Source organism: Littorina saxatilis, linkage group LG12 (genome assembly GCF_037325665.1).
Source record: "Littorina saxatilis isolate snail1 linkage group LG12, US_GU_Lsax_2.0, whole genome shotgun sequence".
NCBI classification, from domain to species: Eukaryota; Metazoa; Mollusca; class Gastropoda; order Littorinimorpha; family Littorinidae; genus Littorina; species Littorina saxatilis.
In genome coordinates, this window is record NC_090256.1 from 22,947,496 (window position 1) to 22,954,397 (window position 6,902).

General features: G+C 44.9%; 1 protein-coding gene across 1 annotated transcript in view; it reads right to left on the reverse strand.

Moving 5' to 3' along the window:
* LOC138981535 (cytochrome P450 26A1-like) overlaps positions 1-1,008 on the reverse strand; it is a 21,676-nt gene extending 20,668 nt beyond the window's left edge. The window contains exon 1 of the mRNA XM_070354482.1: positions 827-1,008. The gene's annotated coding sequence lies outside the window, so the exon portion shown is untranslated. The remainder of the gene's footprint in view (positions 1-826) is intronic.
* Between the last annotated feature and the right edge of the window lie 5,894 nt (positions 1,009-6,902).

Here is a 6,902-nt window from a genome sequence, read left to right on the forward strand (position 1 = left end):
AGGTAAGGGAGATAACTCTTTTTTGTCTTACTCTTTTTTTGTATCCAAACACAGGAGGTAAAGCTAATGATAATGGAATAGCGAGCGTCTTAAATTGCTACAGGGCTCCGCTTACCGGCTCCCGGGCGAAGCCGGGCTAACTCTCATCAAACCAGTATACCGTGTAATTCTCAAGGGTTACCCCCCGCCCGCTATCATCCCGCCCCCCCCCCACCCCACACACACACACTAACCCTGCCCCCTGCTGTGCAAGGCCAGTTCAGTGCCTGGTGTTCACATGTAGCAAGCACATAATGCCAGTGATATTACAGACTCTCTATCGCTCCTATGAGGAGAAGAAATGAAGAAGAAAAAGTTAACCGGACAGTTCAGGAAATTTCTAGAAGCAAAGGGAGGTAACTCTTACTTTGTATACATTGAAGGGAGGTATCTCTTCTAATGCAGGCACGCCTGATCAGTCTTTACAGAATATATAGAGTCGATGTTAGACCTGGTTTTCAAGTATCTAGAATTTTCCTAAGAAAAGGAGATAACTCAAGTCAAAAAGTTATTTTTCAGCAAAAAGAGTGTGTTGATGGTGATGCTTTCACACTGTCAGTCCCAGCCTTTTAATCCAAATGTATGAGCTCACACTTTCATCTATTGCTTATTCTCATTGGAATAAGATTCTAGAAGTTTCTGAGAGAGAGGGAAGATCAGAAACACCCGGGCGAAGCCGGGCCTGACTGCTAGTACTCAGTATTTACTGTTACAAATTGCCCTTATCGGGCAGCTGAATTATTTCAACGAATCTTAGTATTCTTACTATAAAGCTTGAGTGTCTCACCTGTAGCAGCCACACACACACACACACGTCTTGCCTTGACTGTCGACAACAACAACATCAACAACAGCAACAGGAACAACACAACAGGTGAAAAGTTCAACCACCACAGCCGTGCCGCACCCCTTCAGTCTGGTGTCCACCCGGCTTCAGTTTCTGACCTACACAGCGTCACTGTCGGTCGGCAACAATCTGCCGGGGTAAGACATGTACAATATTGAATGATATTACGTGTTCCGGGTTACGGGACACACTTAGCGGGCTAGTGTTCGAGCGACGGTAGGGTGAGTGTGGGATGGGGGGGTCGAGAAGAAGGTATGTATGTGTGTTTGTGTGTGTGGGGGGGGTATGTGTGTGAGTGCGTGTGGGGGGGGAGGAGAAGAAGGTTGTGTGCGCGCGCGCGTGTCAGTGTGTGTGCGCATGTGTTTGTGTGTGTGTGTGCGCGCGTGCGTGCAGACAAAAGTGTCTAGGGATTACTGACCTATGAACTGACTAATTACTACAAATAGACGGACGTGTCTGTGTCCTGCTTTGTTCACTGCTGACAGAAATGGCGACTCTTAAGCTGTAACACACGACACTTTTTAAGTCCTAAGCAGTCGTATAAGTTACAAAAACATTGTTCCTCGATCTACGACGCCCTTTCATGCAACTTTCTCGACAAAATAATGACAATGCATAGTCAAGCTTTGTGGCTCGTCTTAGTTGGGTCGCACAAAACAACATGTCACAAGTTCAGCGTACTGTAGCCTTTCGTGTCTGTCAGCATTTGTGCTGTACTAATGGCTGGCCGGTCATATGGAGTTGATTCATCCGACATCGGTGGGTTTCTTTATGCAGCAACGATTGACTAAGACTGCTCAACGCAAATGAATGAAATGTCACTACTTATTACGGGGCACGAGGATTCGCGACTGTGTCCTGACCTCTTCCGCATACGCATGGGTTCATGACATTAGTGTGCTTCAAATCAAGCAAAGAACTTTAGCCTGAACTGTTGACGTCAACGGAAATACTACTCAGCGTGTGTGCTGGTCAAATTGAACGTCAAAGCCAGCCAAACTGGCCATGACAATGAAGGAATAAGGGATGTAACCGAATATTAATATTGCAGAACGAAAGTTAAAACGGGCGAATTTGGCTCAGTTTGACTCAATTATACGAACGGATAGGCTTTAAAACAGACGAAAAAAAATGTTGTCCGTAATTTAGCTCGAACTGGTAGTAATGAGGCAGATTTTCTTTTTTTTTTTCTCGGTATTTCCCAGCCACAAAACCAATGGCAGTCGCTCTCGTTTATACAAATATCAAATTTGTGTTATTCTGGCGAGTTCGGTCTCAGTTAGGGTTCAAACGTTGGCTTGTTTTTTTTAACTGTTTTGAAGCTTCACGGTCCACAAAATTGAGCCAAACTGTGTCAAGTTCGCAAAATAATATATATATGACTATCGGGTTACGTCTTTTAATAACTTAGTATCCAATAATGACAGAGGAGCATTTCCTGCAGGACTGTTCAATTCACCAGAACCTGAGAGCAGAAATCTGGCCTGTTGACACACCAGTGAGGGACAAGCTCTACGGCCCTGTGGAGACCCGTCGGTGGTCAGCAGCATTTGTCAGGAGGACCGGAGTGCCTGTCTGAGCGAACGCAGAAGAAGAAGAAGAAGAAGAAGAAGAAGAAGAAAACACTGAGTATCAAGGCCAGTTCATCATTAGTCTTGACGTGACGTTCCAGTTGCTGTGCTTGTCTGTGGGAGGCGGAGAGAGGCCATCCGTTTTGTTGACTGTCACGATTAGTAAACACCCAAAACAGATAGACTGCTAAAATCCCAAAATCAAAAATCAGAAAACAAGAACCGTTACTTAGGCCTAAAAAAAAAAGGTGTGGTTACGGTAACCCGACCTACCCTATTTTTAGAAGCCGACCCTATAACTTTTTTTTTACATTTGTAAAAAAAACAAGAAAACGAGTGCAGAAAACGCAATGAAAGCGGCAGCGCTCGAGTCGCACACTTAGCCTATTTCCCTGTCAAGTAGGTTTAATTTGTACACATTAGAAAAAAAAGTTTAAAAAAAAAAGTGATTGCCTACCTTCCTACCCTATTTTTTTGGCTATGTTACCTTAACCACACCTATTTTTTTTGGTTTTTTGTTGGCCTTATTGGAAAAATGTACTCATGGATAAAACGGAACATTCACTATAGAACGTCGATCTGCTGGTTTTTGACTTGCTGTTTTGAAATAGAACAAACAACGCCTACTAAACTGAGCCAAGTTCATTTTCTGTTAGTCATCTCTTTATCATTTGATTGTTCGTCCACTTTAAAGACTTCTGGGTCGTCTTCTAGTGGAACCCCCTTTAAAGACTTCTGGGTCGTCTTCTAGTGGAACCCCCTTTAAAGACTTCTGGGTCGTCTTCTAGTGGAACCCCCTTTAAAGACTTCTGGGTCGTCTTCTAGTGGAACCCCCTTTAAAGACTTGTGGAACCCCCTTTAAAGACTTGTGGGTCGTCTTCTAGTGGAACCCCCTTTAAAGACTTCTGGGTCGTCTTCTAGTGGAACCCCCTTTAAAGACTTCTGGGTTGTCTTCTGGTGGAACCCCCTTTAAAGACTTCTGGGTCGTCTTCTAGTGGAACCCCCTTTAAAGACTTCTGGGTCGTCTTCTAGTGGAACCCCCTTTAAAGACTTCTGGGTCGTCTTCTAGTGGAACCCCCAAAGACTTGTGGAACCCCCTTTAAAGACTTGTGGGTCGTCTTCTAGTGGAACCCCCTTTAAAGACCCCCCAATTTAAGACTCCCTCCCTTTTAAGGCCAGATTTTCTCAGATTTTCTGTTTATAACCTCTGTTAATTCACCCCTATTTTGAAGGCGTCCTCCTTGTGAAGACCTTAAATTCTCAGATGTTTAGAGGTTTTAAAAGGTTGGTTCTTTTGTGCTAGAGGATGTTTCGTTTTGTCTGCGATCAAACGATAAAAAAAACTTTCTCGTCTCAGTTTTGATTTTCGATGAGTAACTTTGCTCATTGTAGACTTGTGCTCTCCGTTTACGTCAGAAGTTCAGGTTTAGTGCCATATCTTCGTTTGAAAACGGCTATAAGTTCACGTTCTGCAATCGTCTGCTCTGAACTGCGTTTTTGTATTGCACTTTATGACAGAACTGCTGCCGTCGGTTGACCTTTTTCCATTTGTGTATTCGTCTGCGTTTCTCGCGGACTGTTTCAACACAGTTGCATTATTAGGTGACCTTACCGGCGCCCTAGGTTTGCATCTCCGACACAATTCTGCCTTTCCTTGTTTGCATAGGGGGGGGGGGGAATAAAAGGAGGAGGGTCGCCAGAGAGGGTGAAGGGGGGGGAGGGGTGTTGGTGATAGTGGACGGGATGGGGAATGTGCGAGGTGTCAACAGGTAGCACTGAAATGTGTGTACAACACTCCTCACTATATGTTTTACCTTGTGCTAAACTTTTTACAGCACACCCTAGTAGGGCCTACAGAACAAGCAAAAATCACGAGTGTCCGTGGGAGTTTCAGCCCATGATCCAGATGAACACAGAAGAAGAAGAAGAAGAAGAAGAAGAAGAAGAAGAAGAAGAAGAAGAAGAAGAAGAAGAAGAAGAAGAAGAAGAAGAAGAAGAAGAAGAAGAAGAAGAAGTACAGAACAAGCGACAGTTTTTGTGTGAAATATACGATTTTTTCACTTTGCAATAAATCAATACTTTTTTCCTCTTAAGTTGCGGAGAAACATGCTTTTTTCAGAAGACTATCGATATTTTATGGAGTAATATCAGTCGATATGCAGGCTTTGAGAGAAGCTTGTTTCTCTTATGCAAACTATCGACATTTGATCGAATCATTAATAGGTGCCCAGGTGCTGTCCAATCGAAAAACTCCGGCGTTTCTATTGACCGAACTTGCGTCTTTTTTTCTGGAACAATACCTGCCCATGCCCTGACTGAGAGGGACACTTAATTGTTTCTTTTGACTACATTTGATGCGCTGTGTTAACACTGCCGTGAAAATGATGATGATTTCTATGGATTATATTCAACCAGCAGATCGCATATAAACCATCAACATATTTGGAGAGTCATACGGTACATTTTAAATGGTGTGACATGTGATTAAAGCAGCGGTCTTTTTTATGCTGGAGGCCAATTTTTCCCGTTTTGCTGCCCAAACAACATATTCTCTTTCTCTCTGTCTCTGTCTCTCTTTGTCTCTCTGTCTGTCTCTCTCTCTGACTCTCTCTCTCTCTCTCTCTCTCTCTTTCTCTCTCTCTGTCTCTCTCTCTCTCAGTCTCTCAGCACACTTTTGAATTATTTATTTTTATTTTGTTATACCTTTCCCTATTGTTTTTTTTTAATTTTTTAATTTTTTAATTTTTTTAATTCTTCATATTTGTTTTTTGTTTCATGTGTGTATTATAGTAGGGACTAGCTGTAAGAAAGGACCATATGGACCTAATGCTATCATCCCTCGGTAATAAAGTTTTCGAGTTCGAGTTCGAGTTCTCTCTCTCTCTCTCTCTCTCTCTCTCTCTCTCTCTCTCTCTCTCTCTCTCTCTCTCTCTCTCATGGTTAGACTGACTTGATGGGATGATCTGCGCTCGCAATGACCCAATGCTTGGGGTCACAGCAGCCTCAGACAATCGCATGCGTCATTATGGCGCTGGGTTTTCCCTCTACTCCTTGACCACCCAGCTGACCAGCAACTGACCGGCAAGTAGAGGTCAAGTCCACTCCTGGGACAACGCGTAGCCTCTTGGAGGAAAAAGATCGGACAGTCTGGATGTGGCCTTGCCAATCACGACGGCGATTATCGTAATGCAATCCGCATGCTGCAAAGTCGAATGTGCCCATGTAAAAAGAAACCGTGCGAATGTCTTGCGGATACTTAGGAGTACGTTGCAAAAAAGTTTAGAATATGTCTTCCTTGCGAATATTAGGAACATGTTGCTATGTTCGAAACAAGAGACGAATGGTGGCGCTGAATGGTTAAGAACATTTACGAATGTCTTGCGACCATGTCCCTATCTTTGCGATTATTATCTGCTGCCTCAGCCTCCTTTGTTCTCCTTGCCCCTCCCTCCTCTTCCTCCGAGTTCCTTCTCCTCCACTTCTCATCACCCGTTACTGACTCACATCCACACGACCCCAACCCCCCACCCCCTTACCCGGCCGCAATTCCCCCCCCCCCCCCCCCCCCCCCCCCCCCCGACTCAGTTTCAGTCTGATTTCCCTGCCTTTTTCATACTCCTTGTCGGATGTCCACACTGTCTCCAATTTCTTCTTTTTCCCCCTCTTCCCCTTCCTCATCTTGTTGTACTTCAATCCTCCTCCCTCTTTCTCTGCCCACACAAGTACCCCCTTCCCCCTTGCCCACTGCACCCACCCCAACCCCGATCCCCCCACCCCACCCCCCTTGACCCCGAAACACTAATATCCATTTTTCTTTAGTTTTCCACCTCGTATTTATTTTTTTCCTTCAAAATCATCCTCCCCCTTCGCCCTCCCCCCCCCCCCCTTCAACCTCTGTCTCTACCCCTTTGATTATTTTGGGAGTGACCCGAGGATAGGGGAGAGGGGGCAAAGGGAAGAGTCAGGTCACATACCGACGCGCCCCCGCCATCACAGCGTGATATCATAGCAATATCATCCCCCTGGCGGGACAGGTTGCATCATCGGGCGGGAGTTTTGAGAGGTGGGGCTTTGGGGCTGGGGGACGGAGGCAGTTGGAAGTCACTGAAGCCTTTCCTCCCGATTCATCAAAGGAGCTAGAAGCAGACAGAAAGAGAGACTGGCAGAGACAGAGAGGCAGACAGATAAGCCAAGACTCCAATGCAATACATAAAATATAGTTAACAAGTCTGTTTAAGTTCACAGCACAGGTCGCTTCAATAGTCTAAAATATTTAGGTGAACACTGTCAAACTACCAGTACCAACAAAACCTTTTTATTTCATTTTTTTGTGGTGGGTGAGTGTGTGTGTGTGCCACGGTGTGCGTCAGTGTGTGTCTGTGTGTGTGTGTTTATGAGAGTGAGTGTGTGTGTGAGTGTGAGTGTGTGTGTGTTTGGGGGTGGTG